The sequence below is a fragment of the Mustela lutreola genome, chromosome 3 (genome assembly GCF_030435805.1).
Source record: "Mustela lutreola isolate mMusLut2 chromosome 3, mMusLut2.pri, whole genome shotgun sequence".
In the NCBI taxonomy this organism is placed as follows: Eukaryota; Metazoa; Chordata; class Mammalia; order Carnivora; family Mustelidae; genus Mustela; species Mustela lutreola.
The window spans coordinates 173,990,112-174,012,306 of NC_081292.1; positions in this window are offsets into that span (position 1 = coordinate 173,990,112).

Consider the following 22,195-nt stretch of genomic DNA (forward strand, 5'->3'; position numbering starts at 1 on the left):
ACCCATTCCAGATAAGTCACAGAGATGGTCTTGTCACCTGGCTCTCTCTTAAACCACTCCTATCAGGCCAGCACCTGTCTTCTTAGTAAAATAAATATATCTTGGAGCCCACTTCAAAGCTTTAATCTGCAGGAACCGAAGATTGAGAAGAAAGATCTAGCAGTGTCTTGGGCATCTTTTTCTTATTTTAATACCACATTGAAATTTTTTTCAGATGAAAATGTTGAGACTTAGATTAAATGATTTCTCCCACTTTCCACAAAGCTAGATGGAGACTCAAGATGCCCCATTTATTCTTAGTATGTAGTGTATCATCTATAACATGGCAGAGGTGATCTTTAAATAATTGACCTTAATATGTTTCTAATGTACACCATCATTTTTATTCTTTCTTAAAATGTTTCGTTTCTCATCTGGGAAGTTTGATAGTGGAAATGCAGAATCCATCGTGAACCAAGGACTGCAGTGTCTAGTGTGACTATCCAAATAAGTAGAATACACAAAAAGAAAAAGAAAAGTACTGAAATTGTACTGAGCATAGTTGGATCTTAACAATGGGGTCTTTGTTTCCCAGATTCTTTTATGATTACAAATGTGTCATTTCGTGCACTCCCATTTAATCAAACATACTACTTACTCCAATGAACCTTGAATGGTATAACACTAATTTTCATGACTTTACTAAAAATGGAGGCCATTGTATCATAATTATTGTTCAGTTTTTAACACCCTATAATTTTCAAGAACTATTATGTCTATCTGCCATCAGCATTTTTATACAAATAAGCCTGAGAATACACTGCTGTTCTTTAGTATTATCTCTTCATTACTTTATATCTGATTTCCCAATTTTAAAAGAGGATGTTGATATTCACCACCAGATTGTTATTTCCAGGGGAGATATCACAGCTTGGGCTTTATTTAGTGGCATTCCCCCTGTAACTTCAATTCGTGATCTAAGAAAACATGTTTATAATAGAGAAGAAAGGAAGTAGTCATCTCGATATATCATGGTGTCAAGAGCAACTTTCTCATGTTGATGTAATTAGGGAGATATTGTTCCTTCCAAGATTTTCTTCATGTATGCTAATGAACATGTTATCTCTCTCTCTCTCTCTCTCTCTCTCTATATATATATATATATATATGCCTCACTTAAGAATTACTTCTGTTGCTCTTTAACTCTTTAATTTTTGGAAAGAGAAATATAAATGCAATGTTGCTTTCTCTGGTGAAAATTCTTCCCAGAAGACACAAGAAGGTCTGAGATGCTCATGAACAGCAGGTAATACACAAAGCCATTTCTACTGGAAAATATGCCATCTGGAAAAATAAAATTGTGGGAATGCATGTTAGTATGATTGTGTTATTCTAGGTTAATGATGATGGTAACTGCATCATCAAAGTAGTTTTGTAGTATAAAATGCAAGAGCATTTGGAAAGAACCATCACGGATAGCCTTTGGTGAAAATTCCTGGTAACTGCTCCATGAATTTCAAAGTAAGAGATTGAACCAAGACCACTGTAGCTATTTCTGTGTGCTAGATAAAGTGCAGGAAGAGGGACAGAGAGAGGCTTGAGCATCAGTATAACCGAGAAAACTGTTTCTTAGAGTTATCTTTAAATAAACCCATGATGAGGGGCGCCTGGGTGGCTCAGTGGGGTAAGCCTCTGCCTTCAGCTCAGGTCATGATCTCAGGGTCCTGGGATCAAGCCCCACATCAGGCTCTCTGCTGAGTAGGGAGTCTGCTTCCCTCCCGCCCTCTGCCTGCCTCTCTGCCTACTTGTGATCTCTCTCTCTCTCTCAATCTGTCAAATAAATAAATAAATAGTCTTAAAAAAACCCAAACAAACCATGATTAGCTGACTCAGAGTCCTGTTGTGCTCTATACCTCAGTGTGCTGGTCACCTAGTTTCAGTGGCCTTTGCATATATTGTTCCCTCTATCTAGAGCAGTACTAACTCTCTGTCCTCAGTCCTCCAGTCCTAAACTCGTCCCCTGTGACATAGATAGTACTTCTTTACCTTTAAAGGAGTGACCAGAAGTCCTGCACTGCGTGCTATTTGCATGGCACTGTACGTATTTTCTTCTAACCACTTGTCCTAGTTGTACTTGTGCTTTCCTTGGTGTGACTCTGTGAGTAATGGCTGTCTATTCTCCCCAAATCATAAGTTCCCTAAGTGCTTATCACAATGCCTGTCACTTAAATGGGACCCATAAATAGTTTCTGAATGAATTAATGACTTGGCTTTAGAGTAATGAGGACTGTGGTCTTGGACCACCTCCCTGAGGTTCACCACTCATTTCACTAGGCATCAGTGGCTTGGCTGGGGGGCAGCATCTTTGCTGGCTTCTTTAGACCATGGTTGGTGATTGTGGAGCAGTGGTTTCATCTGTTTGAAACTATCTGGGTTGTGTGAGGATCAAAATCTGGTGGATTAGAAGAACTGATTCCTTAATCAACAGAGTCAGAATGACTTCAAAGGGATTTCTTCATGGGAAGGACTGGGCAGGAGTACAGAGGAGGGTCAAAGCCTGGATGTAGGAAACATTAAATCTTCTGTTCTGACTTTTGAAGCTCTGTTTCTACCACATTGCAAATGTTTCCAGTTTAGTTACAGGCATGAGCCCAGACAGAACTGTAATGACTAGAATCATAAGTTGTGAGAAATGTAAGAGGTCTTAGAAGATGATTTGACACTTTTTCCCTCCAGATGGAGACCTAGAGAAGTCCAAAGACATTACCCCCTGGGCGAGTGATAAGGGTAAGGTTAGGTCTGGGAATCCAGCATTCTTTCCACAGTCTAGACTCCTGTTTCTTATATTGGTAAGTCTGCTGTGTCAGTGCCTGTGGACCCTCACTGATGTGTCCTGCCATCTAGATGAAGGGTGATCTGGGTAAGCCATTTAATCCTTTGGGACCTCAGGATTTGATTTCTCACAGATAAAGCAATAAGCCATCCTCTAGAATGTCTAAAGTACCTAGAATTGCAGATCATTTGTTATTCTATACTAACCCTCTGCTCTTCCCAAACTGTGGGGCTCCCTGGACACCATTTCTAAACCTAAGCCATGTACATCACAGTGTGACATGGAAGTTCAACATTAATACAAAGTTGCATATGTGTATCGCTAATAGTATGCTAGATACAGTTCTGTGTCTGTATAATAACTAATCTACTCTTCACTGTAATCTTAGGGGAAACACTATTACTTATTTACTTCTGCTTAGGGATGGGGAGAATGGCACCCAGGAAATTTTTATGTCAGATCCAAAGTATCACAGATCCTAAGTGGCAGGGCTAAGATTTGAACCCAGGTAGTCTGGTTCCAGAGTTTGTGCTGACTTAGTGGGGAGACAACTGTCCATACAAAGTGAAATTCATTTTTCATATTTATTTACATATTACTCTTTTTCCAAAAAGTTTCAAAGTGTCTATATCTCATACAAAATATGTATCTTCATCACATAAAAATATGTGAATAAATAAGGGAAAGGAAAATGGATGTGTAAGTTAATACCAAAAATCTTTTGAACACTTTATTAAATGTGTGCTTAATATTTGGATCAAGTGTGCTAGTGGTAAATGCAAAAAAAAAAAAAATTGCTTGGAAACCTCCATCCATCTGAGATACTGTTTAAAGAAACTATTTTTAAGAACCTTCATTGAGTTGTAGGAGTTTCTCATGTATTTTGGAGACTAACTCCTTTTTAGATATATGGTTTGCACATTTTTTTCCCATCCTGTAGGTTGCCTTTTCACACTGTTGATTGCTAGTTTGCTTACGCTTACTTATTTATTTTTGTTTTTGTTGCCTGTGCTTTTAGTTTTGTATCCATGAAATCATTGCCAAGGCCAATATTATGAAGCTCTTCCTCTATGTTTTCTTCTAGGAGTTTTACATTTTCGGTTCTTCCATTTAAGTCTTTAATCTGCTTGGAGTTGTTTTTGTGTAGGGTGTAAGGGTTTAATTTCATCCTTTTGTATGTGGATATAGAGTTTAGCCAACACCATTTGTTGAAGAGACTACCCTTTCCTCATTCTGTATTCTGGGCACATTTGTTGAAGACTATTTCCTCTCCTAACCCACTCTCCAGCCACTGATGTATTGTATCCTTCTAGTTCCTTTGCCCTCTGGCACCATCTGGTTTCAGCTGTTAGGCAACATTGGCCAGAGATTGGAGGACCAGAGAGGGGGAGGTCAGTGCATTAATAGCCCACAATTTTTCCCTGCAGTGTCATCCTGAGCCAAAATAATAAGAAAAAATTATAAGAAAATAGTAAGAAATTATAAAAAAGTAAGAAAATAATAATTAAAAATTTCCCATGTTTTTAACACTTTTTTTGGTACATATTTTGTACATATTTTTTGTACATATTAGACATCGTTTTGGGGATAGGTTACATAACAGGTAAAGATCTATTTTAATTTTTTCTGTATGGCCACTATTTGACCTTTCATTCTAAATCCAGGTCTTTCCTACTGATTTAAAATGCTATCAGGTGGGGGTGCCCTGAGGGGTATAGTTGGTTAAGCATCTGCCATCAACTCAGGTCATGATTCTGGCGATTCTGGAATCGGGTCCTAGGATTGAATCCTGAGTAGGGCTCCCTGATCAGTGGGGAGTCTGTTTCTCTTTCTCACTCTTTTGTGTGAGCTTTTGCTGTCTCTCTCTCAAATAAATATACGAAATCTTTTAAAAAATAAAATAAAATGCTATTAGATATATATCAACTTGTTTGATTTCTTTTGTTGTTGTATTTTTGTATATTTTTTGTGATGAGGTTTTTTGCAATGAGATTTTTCTTCTCTTGGCTGCCTTATTAATGTAATATTATCTAGTATACTTAATTCTCTATTTTGTGACACATAATTCATCTATTGCTTATTTTGAATAATAATGAAATTTGTCAATATTTATTTCTTCCTCCTCTTTCCCCTTCACCACCAATTTTAATTGAATATATTACTTTTTTGTGTTTGTCTTCATACCTTTAAATCTCTACTTTTATTTCTATTACTTGATTTATTGGTTTTAAATACTCTTTTTAGTCCACAAGCTGTAAAACAATTGAAAGGCACTGTATTCATATAATCTTCACTCCCTTCTCTCCAACTTCATTTCTTGGCTTTTGTGTAATTATTTCAATTCTGTATTGTTGAGGCTTATTATTCATGAAGATTGTTCTAGACCTGTAATTTGTCTTTGGCAAAGTCCTCTTGTTTGGTCTATTTAAAGTTCACCTTGAATCCTTTTCCCTTCAAATCATTTTTTGCCTTTTTTTTTTTTTAAACAAGGGAAAAAAATTAAAGAACTAATGAGAATTTTACTCTCTGAGTTCTTACATGTGCAGAATTTGTGTTACTTTAACTCTTGAAGGATAGAATGTCTTGTTATAAAACTTATGTTTAATGCTTTCATGCTTTGAGCATTTTTCAGAGTACTCAACTGCCTTCTTATACTGATTATCTTCTAGATATGATGTGGAATAGTAGGATGCTACATAGCCAATCAAATTTTCTCTCTTATGGCGATTTTATATTTTCTTGGCTGCCTAAATGTTTATTTATTGCAAAGATAAGTAATTTGTCCTCAATACTCTAAGAGTCAATGTTGCTTTCTATTTTAGTATTTACTTGGGCAGATCATATGCCTTCAATCTGTAGAGACGTATTTTCTTTGACTTGGGGAAAATTTTCTTTAAATATATCTTAACATTGTTTTCCTCTTTTGTCATAATGATTTTCCCTGGGGGCCTCAATTAAAATTTTTAAACTTGGTATCCATTTTAATTTTGTTTGCTTTTTTCCTCCCCTCAGTTTTGTGTTCTCCATGTTTTATTGTATTTTTCTTTTTTTTTTTTATATATTTTTTTTTTTTTATTGTATTTTTCTTAATGTTGCTCTAGAAAGGACTTCTTTCTAGGCTTAGTTTTGTTCTTTTGCCTCTTTTTCTTGAGTTTTGAATCATATATATATATATATTTTTTGGTCTTTCTATATTTTCCCTAAACTTTTTAATCACAGCTTTGAGATCTTGTTTTATAGAGGTCACAGCTAAAGTTTTTCATTTTTTTTTTTTAAGTTCATAGCAATGTGTTTGGTTATAATTTTGATCTGCTGCTTGGCAACATAATTCTGATAAGTCTATATTCATATGCTATTTTTTTATGTTCTTTTTTGTTTTAGTCAGCTCAAGCTGCCATAACAAAATTTGTTACACTGGGAAGGCTTAAACAAGAGAAATTGATTTTCTCATAGTTCTGGAGGTTGGAAGTCCGAGATCAGGGTGTTGGCATGGTGAGGTTCTGGTGAGAGCTCTCTTCATGGCTTACAGATAGCCATCTTCTCACTGTGTCCTCACATTGGAAAGAATGAGAGGGAGAGAATGCTTGGCTATCTTTTCTTATAAAGGCACTAATCCCACCATGAGGGCTCCAACACCATGACCTCATCCAACCCTAATTACCTTCCAAAGGTCCCATCTTCAAATACTATCACACTGGGGACAAAGGTCTCAACATATGACTTTAGGGTGGGGGGGCACATTTAGTCCATAATACTTTCTTTCTTTTCTTCTGTAATATCTTTGTAAATATACTGTACCTGTTCACTTTTTCACTTTATGGAGAGTATAATGTGTCTCAGTGTTTCTCATAGTGTGGTTTGTAAAATCTTGGTCATCTCTGAAAATTTTTAAGGTGGTCTGTGTTAGGTCCCACAATAATGGATCCGTGATTAAAGGGGTAAGACTGATACAAAGTGAAAGTCAAGCAAAGCTTTATTTCACCCCAAGCATCAAGAATCAAACTGACCCGCCAGGGCCGTGCCTCTTACAGAGAGGGCAGCCCTTCTCTGTTTTACAGACTAGCTTTTAAGGGGAAAGGCCATGTGGTTGGGCCTGGCCATGCACAGGTAGCGAATGAAATTATAACACACTGAGAAAGCTGCACAGTCATGCTAGGTGACCAATTGAATTACAATTTACCCTAATAGATATTTGAATTAGCCTATCACCTTGGTCAGAATTGGCACCCAAAGGCTCCCAAAGGGTGGGGCCTTGGTAACTAGGGAGACAGTATGCAACCCCCCACTGATCGGATGTCTCCACCTGGCCTGACCCACCCTTGTATTTGGGCTTTGTTACTTGGGACTGGTTTCAGACTTGTTTTTGAGTAAGTCCCCTGGGGGAAGGGGGGCAGGGACAGTTTAAGGGTTAAACAACAAGGTTATTATTCAACCAGGATAGAAGTGTTCTGGCTAAAATAGGTCCTTACAGTCTGCAAGGTCAAAACTATTTTGATCACTACACTGAAATCTTACTTGCTCTTTCATCGTTTTGACATTTTGACATTTTCTTGACATTTTTACCAAAAGCAGTGGTGGTTGAAATTACTCATGCCTGAGCGTGAATCAAGGCAGTAACACTGAAACGTACTGGTGGATCATTGTAGTTTTCACAGCCGGAAGATTACAGTTTAAAAAAATTCCCAGCTCCAGTTTGCTATAACAATGTTATGAATAACACAGAAATAATTGTTAATTTAATGAAGCCGTATCCCTTCAATACATGGCTTTATAATATTCTGCAGAATGAAATGGGAATTACACACAGAGCCCTTCTGCTAAACACAAAAGTATGACGAGTTCCTTTTTCCTGGAACACCATCTTCACATGGAAGAATAAATGACAGAAAACACAAGCTTATTCAGAATTGAATGTTTGGCAGATATTTTCTCAAAAATGAATCAAGTGAGCTGTCACATCAAGAAAGATGAGTGGCAATATTTGTTGCCAATGGAAAATATCAAACTTTTAGAATTTTAGAAAAATTTCATTTGCCATTCTGAGCTTAACATTTTTCCAACACTTATGACTTTTCTGATGAGTTCAGTAGTGATGTTAACAGTATGATTTCTCAATATTGCACAATAAAATGTGTCAACATTTAAAAGATCTGCATTACTCAGTGCACCAAATGACTAATGTGTGATGTTGCAAAGTTATGCATGGGAAAAAGAATCATTCAAAATGCGAGTTAGATGAATGGATTTTAATGTAATCAAGTAAGAAAATTTCATTGTTTCTATAAATGTCCTTTAAGAAACTACAACATTTCAAAGTTTTTTTTTTGTTTTTTTTTTTTTTAAGATTTTATTTATTTATTTGACAGAGAGAAATCACAAGTAGATGGAGAGGCAGGCAGAGAGAGAGAGTGAAGCAGGCTCTCCGCTGAGCAGACAGCCCGATGCGGGACTCGATCCCAGGACTCTGAGATCATGACCTGAGCCGAAGGCAGCGGCTTAACCCACTGAGCCACCCAGGCGCCCTCAAAGTTTTTAATATTAAAGAAGAATCTACAATTATTTGAAAAGGCATATAATAAAATTCTGCTCTTTTTCCAACTACATATTGTGTAAGTCCAGATTGTCTGCATATATACTAACTAAAACTACACATCTCAACAGATAAAATGCAAAAGTAGATATTAGAATCCAGCTTTTTAAAAATTAAGCCAGATATTAAAAGATTTAAAAAATGTAAAAGACTGACACTCTTCTCACTGATTATCACACTTTTTTTTTTTTTTTTTTGGAAAATATATTTCATTAAAGACTTCTTATTCATGTTAAAATTCAATGGGTTTATTATGGTTAATTTTAAACTAATTCTAATGTTAAAAAATCTCTTCATTTTTATTGATAAGATGGTAAATATAATAGATAAATAGCCCATAAAAACAAAGCTTCTGGGGAACCTCAATAAATTTCAAAGTGTGATAAGGTCCTCAGACCAAAAATTTGGAGATCTGTTGGTTTAGTGATTAAGAGCATGGAATCTGGGACCAGATGGCCTGGGTCTAAATGCTGACCACCACTGTGTAGTCCTATGACCTTGGGCAATTTATTAACTCCACTAGATTATTTAACCTCCCTGTGCTTCAATTTTTTCATCTGTCAAATGAGGATAATAGGAGAAGCCAACTTACAGGTTTGTTATGAGGATTAAACATATGTATATTTATGTTGCCTGGCACATAGTATGAGCTATATGTGTTAATATGAGATTCATAGTAGTAATGATCATATCCTGATTACTCAGATTTGACTGACGCTATTAACTTTTGGGGAGGGATTTAAGGGGTAGAATTTAGTAATTCACCACTTACATATAACACACAGTGCTCATCTCAACAAATGTACTCTTCGGTACCCATCACCCATTTATCCCATTCCCCCACCCACCTCCTCTCCAGCAAACCTCGTCTGTTCTCTTAACTATACAGTCTCTTATGATTTGCACCCTCTCTTTCCTTATTTTTGCTTCCCTTCCCTTATGTTCATCTGTTTTGTTAAATTACAAATGTGAGTGAAATAATAGGCTATTTGTCTTTCTCTAACTTATTTTGCTTTGCATAATATGGTCCAGTTCCCTCCATGTTGTTGCAAATGACAAGATTTCATTCTTTTGATGGCTGAGTAATATTCCATTATGTATTCGTCATATCTTATTTATCCATCCATCACTCAATGGACAATTGGGATCATTCCATAACTTGGCTATTGTTAATAATGCTGCTGTAATGATTGAGGTGCATATGCCCTTTTGAATCAGCACTTTTTTTTATCCTTTGGATATACCCAGTAGTTCAATTACTGTGTTGCAGGGTAGTTTTATATTTAACTTTTTAAGGAAACTCCATACTGTTTTCCAGAGTGGCTGCACCAGTTTGCATTCCTGCCAACAGTGTAAGAAGGCTCCTCTTTCTCCGCATCTTTGCCAATATCTTTTGTTTCCTGAGTTGTTAATTTTAACCATCCTGACAGGTGTGAGGTGACATCTCATTGTGATTTTGATTTGTATTTTCCTGATGGTGAATGATGTTGAGCATTTTTTCATGTGTCTGTTGGCCATTTGTATATCTTCTTTGGAAAAATGTCTGTTCCTGTCTTCTGCCCATTTTTAAACTGAATTATTTATCTTTTGGGTGTTGATTTTGATGAGTTCTTTAAAGATTCTGGATACCAGACCTTTATCCAGTGTCATTTGCAAATATCTTCTCCCACTCCCAAGGCTGACTTTTAGTTCTGTTGACCGTTTCCTTCACTGTGCAGAAGCTTTTTAATTTGATGAAGTCCCAATAGTTCATTTTTTCTTTTATTTCCCTTGCTTCTTGAGACAGCTAGTAAGAAGTTGCTGCAGCCAAGGTCAAAGAGGTTGCTACCTGTATTCTCCTCTATGCTTTTGATGGTTTCCTGTCTTACATTTAGGTTTCATTCACTTTGAGTTTATTTTTGTGTATGGTATAAGAAAGTGGTCCAGTTTTATTCTTCTGCAAGTCACTGTCCAGTTTTTCCAACACTATTTATTGAAGAGACTGTCTTTTTACCGTTGGATATTCTTTCCTGCTTTGTCAAAGATTCATTGACCATATAATTGTGGATTTATTCCTCGGTTCTTTATTCTGTTCCATTGATCTATGTGTCTGTTTTTGTGCCACTATTCACACTGTCTTGATGATTACAGTTTTGTAATACAGCTTGAAGTCTGGGGTTGTGGTGCTTCCCACTTCGCTTTTCTTTTTCAACATTCCTTTGGCCATCCAGGTGTTTTCTGATTCCATACAAATTTTAGGATTGTTTGTTCTAGCACTGTGAAAAATGCTGGTGTTATTTTGATCAGGATTGCAATGAATGTATAGAGTTCTTTGGATGGTATAGAAATTTTAACAATATTTGTTCTTTTAGTCTATGAGCATAGAATGTTTTTCCATTTCCTTGTGTCTTTTTAAATTTCTTTTATAAGTGTTCAGTAGTTTACAGCATACAGATCTTTTAACTCTTTGGTTGGATTTATTCCTGGTTATGATTTTAAATGCAATTGTAAATGGGATTCTTTGATTTATCTTTCTGTGATTCATTATTGGTGTATAGAAATGCAATAGATTTTGTACATTGATTTTATATTCTGCAACTTTGGAGAATTCATGAATGAGCTCTAGGAATTTTTTGGTGGAGTCTTTTCGGTTTTCTACATGGAGTATCAATCACATGGAGTCATTTGTGAAGAATAAAAGTTTGACTTCTTCCTTACCAATTTGGATTCCTTTTATTTCTTTTTGTTTTCTGATTGCTGAGGCTAGGATTTCCAATACTATGTTGAACAAAAGTGGTGAGAGACATTTCTGTCATTTTCTTGACCTTAGGGGAAAGCTCTCAGTTTTTTCCTGTTGAGAATGATATTTGCTCTGGTTCTTTTGTATATGGCCTTTATTATGTTCAGATATGTTCCTTCTATCCTTACTTTCTTGAGGGTTTTATCAAGAAAAAAATCAATATTTTATTAAATGTTTTTCTGCATCTCTTAAGAGGATCATATGTTTTTTTTTTATCATTTCTTTTATTAATGTGATGTATCACATTGATTGTTACACAGATATTGAACCACCCCTGAAGCCCAGGAACAAATCCCACTTGATCATGGTGAATAATCCTTTTAATGCACTGTTGGATTAGATTAGTTAGTATCTTGTTGAGAATTTTTGCATCCATGTTCAATAGGGATATTGGTCTATGATTCTCCTTTGTGGAGGGATCTTTGCCTGGTTTTGGAATCAAGGTAATGCTGATTGGAAGAGTTTAGAAGTAGAATGAGTTTGGAAGTTTTCCTTCCATTTCTATTTTTTGAATGGTTTCAGAAGAATAGGTATTAATTCTTCTCTAAGTACTTGGCAGAATTCCCCTGGGAAGCCATTAGGCTCTGGACTCCTGTTTGTTGGAAGATTATTGATTATTGATTCAATTGCTTTGCTGGTTAGGGGTCTGCTCAAATTTTCTATTTCTTCTTCTTTAGTTTTGGTAGTTTATATGTTTCTGGGAATTTATCAATTTCTTTCAGATTGCCCAATTTGTTGACATAAAATTGCTCATAAAATTTTCTTATAATTGTTTATATTCCTGTGGTGTTGGTTGTGATCTCTCCTCTTTCATTCATGATTTTATTTATTTGGGTCCTTTTTCTTCTCTTTTTGATAAGTCTGGCTATAGGTTTATCAATTTTTAAAATTCTTTCAAAGAACCAGTTTTTAGTTTTGTTGATCTTTTCTGCTGCTTTTTGATTCTGTATCATTGATTTCTGCTCTAATCCTAATTATTTACCTTCTTCTGCTGGTTTTAGGCTTAACTTGCTGTTCTTTTCCCAGCACCCTTAGGCATATAACTTGTATTGCTATGCATTTCCCACTTATGACCACATTTGCTGTGTCCCAAAGGTTTTGTAATGTCATGTTTTCATTTTAATTTGCTTCCATCTATTTTTTTATTTCTTCTTTAATTTCCTGGTTAACCCATTCATTCTTTAATAGGATGTTCTTTAACCTCCATGTATTTCCAAATTTTCTTGTGGTTGTCCTTAAGTTTCATTGTGTTGTGATCTGAAAATAAGCATGGTATTATTATAATCTTTTTGTACTGATTGAGGTCTGATTTGTGAACCAGTAAGTAATCTATTCTTGAGTATGTTCCATGTGCACTCAAAAAGAATGTGTACTGTGCTGCTTTAGCATGAAATGCTTTGAATATATCTATTAAATACATCTGGTCCAGTGTCATTCAAAACCATTGTTTCCTTGTTGATCTTCTGCTTATATGATCTGTCCTTTGTTGGGAGTGAAGTGTTAAAGTTCCCTACCATTATTGTATTATTATCAATAAGTTCCTTTAAGTTTGTTATTAATTAATTTACATATCTGGCTGTTTCCAAGTTGGGGGTCATAAATATTTGTAATTGTTAGGCCTTGTTTGATAGAATACTTTATTATGATATAGAGCCCTTCTTCAATGCTTATTACAGTCTTTCATTTGAAATCTAATTTGTCTGATATAAATGTGGCTACTCCAGCTTTCTTTTGGTGTCCGTTAACATGATAGATGCTTATTCATCCCCTCACTTTCAATCTGGAGGTGTCTTTAGGTCTAAAGTGAATGTTTTATAAACAGCATTCAATGGGTCTTGTTTTTTTTTTTAACCACTCTGATCCCCTATGTCTTTTGATTGGAATACTTAATCCATTTACATGCAGAGTAATTATTAAAATACATGAATTTAGTGTCATTGTATTACCTGTAAAGTTGCTGTTCCTATAGATTGTTCCTTTCTAGTCTTTTTTGCTTTTGGTCTCTCTTTCCCACTCAAATAGTCCCCTTACTATTTCTTGCAGAACTGGTTTAGTGTTCATGAACTCTCTCAGTTTTTGCTTGTCTTGGAAACTCTTGATCTCTTCTATTCTGAATGAGAACCTTGCTGGATACAGTATTCTTGACTGCTTTTTTTACCTATTCAGCATGCAGAATACATCATGCCACTCTCTTCTGGCCTGCCATGTTTCTGTGGACAAATCTGTTGCTAACCTTATGTGTCTACCTTTGTAGGTTAAGGACTTTTGTCCCTAGCGGCTCTTAGATTTCTTTCTTTATCTTTATATTTTTGAAGTTTCTCTATTATATGTCATGGTGTTGACCTGTTTTTGCTGATTTTGAAGGGATTTTTCTGTTCCTCTTGGACTTTAATGCCTGTTTCCTTTCCCAAATTAGGGAAGTTCTCATCTATAATTTGTTCAAATAGACCTCCTGCCCCCTTTCCCACTGTTTCTTCTAGGACTCCTATGAAATGGGTATTATTGCACTTCATGGAATTGCTGAATTCCCTAAGTCTATTCATGATCTAAGAGTTTTCTTTCCCTCTTCTTTTCAGCTTAATTGTTTTCCATAATTTTCTCTTCTATATAATCTATTCATTCCTCTGCCTCTTCTATTAAGAAGGGGTCAGACACTGTCTCTTTCTTCCACTTACTTTTGAGCTAGAGGTCTTGGGATTATTTGCCTTCCCAATTGATTTTTCATTACTATCTACTCTCTCTGTTTCTCAAAACTTTATGCCATAAGCTTCAAGGAAGCTCCAGTGCCACTCTGTGCTTTGCTGAGTTTTGGGTTTGTCAATTGCTTTGAAGAACTGTGCTGTTGTGGCTCTTCTGCCTTGAGGTTCTTCACCCAGCCATGCCTCTCCTTGATCTTCACTTAGTCTGGCAGCACTTCTACTTACAGTATGTTTCAGAATTGCCAGTTTTATCAAGTTTCTTCAATGATGGATCTTGAATATCACCTTGACACTTTCATTTTTTCTTGCCACTCTTGGAACATTTTCAAAAAGAAAATATTAGATAAATAATTAACAAATTTTTACTAGACATCTGTCTCAATATTAGCAAACTCTGTGTTAACATAACTCATAGAATACATTATTTTTGAGTTTTGAATATGTGTTTGAGTTGTTGAAAGGACAGAAATATTTGGATAAGAATAATATAAGGATTTTTTCTTATTTTTAAATACTGTCTTGACTTTATACTATTCTCTCACTGAACTAAGAATAATGTATGACCTATGGTGGTTTCTGCTCTTGTCATTATCCTGTAGTTCCAGCCACATGTATCCTGTGGAAACAACAAAGTAAAGCAAATATTTTATTCCAAAGAACTCATTTTTGAAGCTTCTTTGGTCCTTACTCCAAGGTTACCAAGTGTGAGTTCCACATTTTATGTCTCCTTTTCTTTCCCAGGAATGATATCACTTCAGCCATATCTCTCCTAGCAAGATATGTATGAAGGATGGAAAAGAAATGATTTGGAAACATTTAAAAGGGAAAAAAATGGGATGAGTCTGAGAATGGTATTTAATCAAAATATCTTTGCTTGATTATACACCTTTGCTTTTTTCTGATATGTCAGACTTAGCAAACATGGTTTTATTTTGAATACTACCTGTTATTAAATGATTTTCCACCAAATAAAAAAAAACAGAATATGTAATGGATTCCAGGTTCAGTGTAGTTTCAAGAAACAGGAGAGACCCTGGTGGATAATGAAATCCTAGAAAAACTTCAAAGCAAACCCACAGGAAAAAATGCTCAGCTTCGCATCTTGAGCTCTCTTGGTTACTTTTCTAATCATGAAAGAAGTCAGGCTTACTCAACCACAGAAGCAGGTGAAAAATGAATAGTTAACATAGAAGAACACTTTCCACTGTTACACTTTTTTTTTAATTTAATTTTTTTTTTAACCTTACCTTCAACTAGAGCTAGGACATGGTTAATGTCTATTTTTCTATACTGGATGCAGATGGATGACAGGCTGAGCTTCAGTCATATTGTTTAATCATTGTCATCTTCATGTGGCAGTGATGCAGTGTGGTGAGGTTGGGGGTTCTGCAAGCTTGAGGTAGGTAGGTGCCAGGCAAAGCTGGTAGGCTTCTATGGGCAGCTTTGTTCATGTTTTTTTACTTCCCCCTCCTTTTTTTTTTTTTTTTTCTTTCGTGTTTCTCACTCCTGATCATTGATGGGACTCAGGAGAAGTCAACTATATTGAGTCTGGACTTGATTTTTAAATTGAAACGATGTCAATTAGGCACAAATATTAGTCTGATGACAAACACTATTGTTATAGGTGATAAAATAAATGATAGTGTGAACACTTAGGAGAGCTGAAAAAGAATTTTCTGCCACAGAAAGCCAGTTTGATTGAAAGAATGAGATGTTGGCAGGAATCTGCTGGATCATTTCTCTGTGAGAGTTTACCCAGAGATAGAACATTATCTGGTCCTGTTTTGAAGTGACTTGTCACATTTTTTCTCTGATGAGATACTGGAGATTTCTGAATTTCCAAAAAGTGAAAGTAGGGAATTTAACCCCTACCTTTAGATTCAATGTCTGTTAATCACATTTTTAGAGACTTACCCACTGCATATTTTTAGAATCCTGTGCTGTCATGAGGTAACTATGGAAAGAAAAAACAAAAACAAGAACAAAACAACAAAAATAACAACAAAAATGAAACAACACAAACAAACAAAAAACACCTCCAAAGGTAGAAATGAAAGAAGAGAGAGTGATGTTAAATGACATTAGGTGGAGGAAGAAACTGAGTTATGGGAACCTCAATGAGAACTAGACCATCTACAACTTCCAAAATCCCTGGCCAGGAAAAATAATGATGGTTCCATCAACTTACATGAATGTGAGTCTTGGGACCCCATATGCTTGCGTTCAAATCCCAATTTCACTATACATTTATCAGATTTTGGATATGTGAGACGTATCTATACCACCTTCACAGTTTTCCTCAAATATAAAACTACTCTAAATTAAAAAATATATATATTTTTAAAAATTGTGGTACCCCTTGTTCAAAAATCAGGCAGTTTTGGCAGGATGGTTGAAAAAGAACCTGTCTAAGGGAGGCAGGAAAACAAAGAAATGGTAGAAAATGGACCCAGCATAAGCCAAGACAACATGCCCTTGGGGCATGCTCCATTCTCCCAGTGGACTTTATTTACAAAAATTCAAAAATAGAATTATTAACAATTTTAAGATGGTGCTTGCAGAGTATAAATCCCAAGCACTAGATCCCCTTTTGAACATGGATCCTGTGCAACAGCACTGGCCACATATCCATGATATTGGGCCTGCTCCAGGTATGTCTCCCTAGCACTTCCATTATCTTCCCAAAGAAACAAAGGACAAACCACCGTTTGTGATTTAGAGCAAGAATTCTTAATTTTTTTTTGTTCCACAGACTCCTTTGGGAGCTTGGTGAATCCTACTGACATGGTCTCAGAATAATTTTTAGCACATTTAGTACATTTTGTGCAGTATCTTCAAAATATGCCCCTCTGAAACCCATGATTCCAGTTTCTTCTATAGACTTTTGTACAGTGTAACTGTCCAACTACCAGGCAATTCTGTCCTCAGTAGTTCTTTTCAACCAAATAGTTCAGCCACATGTTATGATACTGGTGATGTAAACCTCTACAGTGCATTTCAGTATATCCTATACATAATCATGTGCTGATCAATATTTGGATAGAGTTTAGTCAAAGACCAGTTCACAGTATCATGTTCTTATTTTAGTTAATCAACAAGAGACTTTACACTGAAAGTCCTTTAAAATGAATATAACTCTGAAGCTTTGGAATTTCATTTGTCTTGGAGAATGCAAGAGAGAACTGAGTTCATAATTGGCTGGGTTCCCCCAGTTTGACTGAAATTATATGACTTAAAAATGAAGAGAAAGGAAGAGAGAATATAGAAAAAAATAAAAAATTAAAATGGGGTAGAAGACCGTAATTCGTTTTCTGAAATTTCTACTATAATATTTTAAGGATAAAAATAAAATTAAAGGAATTGTTATATTTCAAACAGAAATTAATATATGTTTCACTTTCACCATCAGAATTAATGTAATTCCATCCATGGAAAACTCAGAGTTCATAACTGACCATTAGTGATTATGCAAGAAATAGTCAGTGATGGGTGGGCATGGACAATTCTGCCCCAGCCTCATCTTGCTCCATGTGTAATGGAACACTTGAATGATATCTCTCATCATAGAAGAATGGGCTGTTAGCTGTTAGGTCATTAACAGTTGAGCCTGTAATTCCAGCTGGTGAGGAAAGTATCAAAATTGCTTCTGATTAGGTAATACCCAAGAACTGGGCATAAAATCCCGAGAGTAAGGTGAGCATTAAGGACATTCTTTTGAGGTATCTGGTAAAGTGTGATCAATCAATTGCAGAAGCACAAGCCCTGCTCATTTATGTGTGGATTCTGCTGTTGAATCCTGAGCCCATTTTGCTGGCCTTCAACAAGGACTGGAAAATGCATATAAGAAAGAAGATAAAAACTCATTTTCAAATCTTTTCATTCCTTGGAGGAACACCATCATTTCTCATTCATATCAATTCTTTCATCTGTGGATCATGAAGTGTGGCCTCAAATGTTTTCCAGATGTCTAATGGAATGTGTGTTGGAGGAAAATAACTTTATTTTGTTTGGTGCACAAATTGTGGTCTGTTACTTATATTACAGAGGAAAACAAATGGGATTACAGCATCTTTTCTACTGTATAACACTTTATATTAAAAATAAAACTAGAAGATATATAGTTATTAGCTAGGTGGAAGTGAAAATGGTATCCAGGATAAAAGAATGTATTTTATTTACAATTCTCTCTGGTTATTTTTGGTCCTAAGCATGAACCACTGAGACCCTTTGTGAAGTTCTTTAGCTAATTAGCTCATTTCTGATTCAATAATAAAATTATCTTTTTGTAGTCTTACCCAAACACTTTAGTATTACTTAGTTACTTATTGCTTAGCTCTGGTACCAAATATATATTGTTTCTTATAATACTAATGGTCTATCTCTTACTTATTTCTAAAAGGGCTCAAGGCATCTAGTATACCTTTATGACTGTAACAAGAACATGGTAATTCTTCCCCCTGTCTATGACATAGAATCCTGTCTCTTTCCATAAGTACAAATTATTTCACTTCCTGCTTGTGCAACTGATGAGGGGGTGATGAAATCCAGAGGAAAATCATTCCCTAGTTCTTCAAACTGACAGCAGTAATTCCCTCCCTCTTTGAGACTTGGCATTCAAAGTGTAAGGTGATACCTTAAAGAGAGAAATTCTAAACTTACATAAAGTGGACTTTCTATACTGCTATGATATGACATGATATTCCTTCAACTATAAAACACTTTGAGTCATCTAGATACTTATTTACTCAGTAATCTATTATTTAATGTGATGTGTTGTCTGAAAGATAATTTATAAAGTTGTTGGAAACACATTGACTTCAAGTCCTGAAGCCACCCAACATTTTTATGCTTCAGGTGCTAAAGAAAATCAAAATAATACTTATGGAAATAGTTCTGGTCATTTTCTCACTGATTTCCCCTCAAATATTTTAGCCTAACTGTTATGAATTCATTTCTGCCTCATCTGGGCCATGGTTCAGTGGTTACATTACAAGGAATCTTTCAAAATAGGAAACATTAGGAAAGCAATCCAAGTAGGGAGAACATGAGGAGAAATGCTTTAACCCTGTCACTAATTGCATGTGAGTTACTAGTGGTGATAACCAACTCAGTTAGTTGGGAGTAACATGAAAACTATAGCATGGATAACTCAAATAAGGCTTGCATTAATGTCTCTCCAATTCCTAAAGTGTGTTTGAGAAAGATTTCATAAGAAAATACATTGCAAATTCAGGAATAAGTCCTACCACTATTCTTCAGTAAAAATCTTAACTACTTGAAAAGAGTGGTAATTATTTTAATTATTCATATTATTATTGCTGGTTGTTCAGGAAAAGAAATTCTAAGAAGCAGACTCCAGTGAATATGGCTGGAAGAGTCACAGGCTTTTTTCACTATCATTACAAGAACAACAATGACAACACGTTGAAGCAACAGCCATACTGATGATGGTTGCTACCGTTGAGCACCCACTTCACATTAAGCTTTGAGCTGTATGCAGTATTATTTCTGTTTTATCTTTTTTTTTTTGAGAGAGAGAGAGGATGAGAGAGAGCATGTGTGGGAGCAGGGGGAGAGGCAGAGGAAAAGGGAGCGAGAGAATCTTAAGCAGGCCCAAAGCCCAGTACAGATCCCTACAGAGGGCTCAGTCTCACAACCCTGAGCCCAAATCAAGAGTTGGTCACTCGACCAACTGAGTTATCCAGACACACCTCTTTTTTATCTTGTTGTGTAAATAACAGAGTAAAAATTCAGATAATTGGAGTGCATTGCAAATGACACACAGCTAGTTAAGGTCCAAGCAATCATTTCAACGACAAAGATCTAGTCCACTGTGCTGTTTCTTCCACCCTCATTTATATATGGCACCCATTTTTGTAGATTGTCAAGGCACCAGTAGAGAAAACATTTAACTCTCAGAAATTCTATGAACAACAGTGATAGTAACAATAGGGTTTGCCACAGACATGCACGAGCAGGCCTACACACAAACACACACAGTGCCAAGCTCAAGAATCTTCCACGGGGCTTACAGGACTTACAGAAAATGGAAAAAAAAAATTATCTGTCTAGAAAAACTTTGGAGACCTAATGCCTCAAAATGGAGTAAGAAAAAGAAAAAGAAAAAAACCACCTAGTATAACTATTTTAAGATGGAGAAGAGTTATGAGGATATGGATGGGAGAAGCATGTAGAAAGCTTAATAATAGGTTTTTGAATACTTAGGAGAGACCAGTTATTTCCTCCTTCCTCTGCAATGAGAGAAAAAGGAACTTGGCTTAAAATATAGCATGAAGGAAATTAAAAACTAATAATGAGCTGTGGACTTAAGATTAGGGGTATTGATGATGCTCAGGAAGTCACCAATTCTTATTAGTTCTTATTAGTTAAAAAATTCTTATTAGTTATTAGTTAAAATTCTTATTAGTTAAAAAAATAAAATAAGACCCCTCATTATTTCCTGGAAATGACTTTTTACTACTTGAGAAATAGTGCACCCTGGTGTTTAAGAGTAAGGACTCTATAATCTCCCCAGCCTGGCTTATATCTTGCATTTACCACATTTGTGAGCTATGTAAATTTGAGAAAGTTACTTAACCTTCTAAAACCTCATTTTTTCATATTTCTATAGAGGGCATTTTGCTCTATAATGAAAGTTTAGATCATGTTTTTAGCATAGTGTTTGGCATCTAGTTAACACCTTAGTTATTGTAGCAGTTATGTTTAGATATGGTCTGGCTTGAAGGTAGGACTGTGGGTTCCATGGCATTTCCACTGCTCCTCAGGCAAAAAGACATGTAGTGGACCTTCCCCCCCACCCCTTTATTGGCTACCCAGGATTTCAAAAGCTTTTATATTTGGCAGGATCAAAGGTTGGTACAAGGCATAGGAAGGCAGATTGTCCTCTCAATTTTTGGTGTTAGAGTGAAGATAGGTGACTTTGGCTGGCTGATTAGAATGTTCCAGACTGAGGGGGCACCTAAGTGGCTCAGTTGGTTAAGTATCTGACTTTTGGTTTTAGTTCAGATTATGATCTCACGGTTGTGACATCATGCGCCATGTCAGGCCCCATGTTCAACAGGAAATCTACTTGAGATTCTCTCTCTCCCTCTGCCCATCCCCACCTTTAAAAAATGCTCCATATGGGGATCTGATTATGGAACAGTGGTAAATGAGAACAGAGGTTACTAGAGATTACTTTCTGGGGCTGTAATAGAAATGCAGGTATAGGGAATTCTTTTGTGTGTCGGGGGAATGTGGAATTGATGGGATAGTAGCCAGTCTCCAGCAGTAGTGACATCCATCGTAGCATCTTAAATAAACTATTTCTGTGGTGGAGTATTGGCTATTTCTAGCCTCCTTCGAGTCTTGGTTCACTAGTTGTTTGAATGATATTATGACGTATCTATCAGCTATATACACAATAATTTTGTATGACAATTCCTCATCCGAGAAAAGCTCAGTGGTGTTTAAATGTGAATATTTGTTTCAAACTACTATGAAGGCAGGTTGATGTGAGATTGGCCATTCTAGGCTGGATTTAATGGGGCTTGGCTCCAAGCTATGGACACTGCAAAGGCCAAGGCTGTGCCTAGAGGGAAGGGTGAAGAATTGAGGACATTAAAGGATTGAACACATACATGTTCCTCAACCTCCTTCCAACAAAAGTCTTAAATTTGTACTTATTTCTATTTTTTTTGGTAACAAAGAACTTTGATACATAGTATAGAGCTTATTAAGGGAGCGAGCTGTGTTTCTCTATAGAATTTAGGAGAATATCAGATTGTAATCCAGCCTGCATAGAACTGAAGGCAGTGAAAATCCAGTGTCTTCCAGTGGACTAAGGGATAGGAATTTTGCAGCCTATGCTATATAGTTGCAACATGATTTGTGAAATTATTGCATGTTGTGACCTGTAATGAAGTACCCGTTGAAGTCAATTTAGGGACTCCTACTATAGAATAGAATAAAGGACAATGCGTTATTCAAAGAATGCAGGACAGGGTATTCACATCTGATAATACTTAATGATATCACATCTGAATAATTTTAAAAAATAATAAACTCATATAGCTCTATTCTTATCTGAGGGCAGAAGATGAAAACCAAGAACTTTCTATGGCAGTTAAAATAAGCTATTTTAAACATTTTATACCTTCAGTACTGAGGTGGTGAACTGAAAAGAAAATATGAAAGGATTCTGTGCTTTGTCCAGTTACAACATTGGTTAAATATGCAACGTTTCCAAATATCTTAAGGCATTGACTGAGAAAGAATAAGCGTCTGAGAATTGCAGCAGTTACTCATATGGTAGT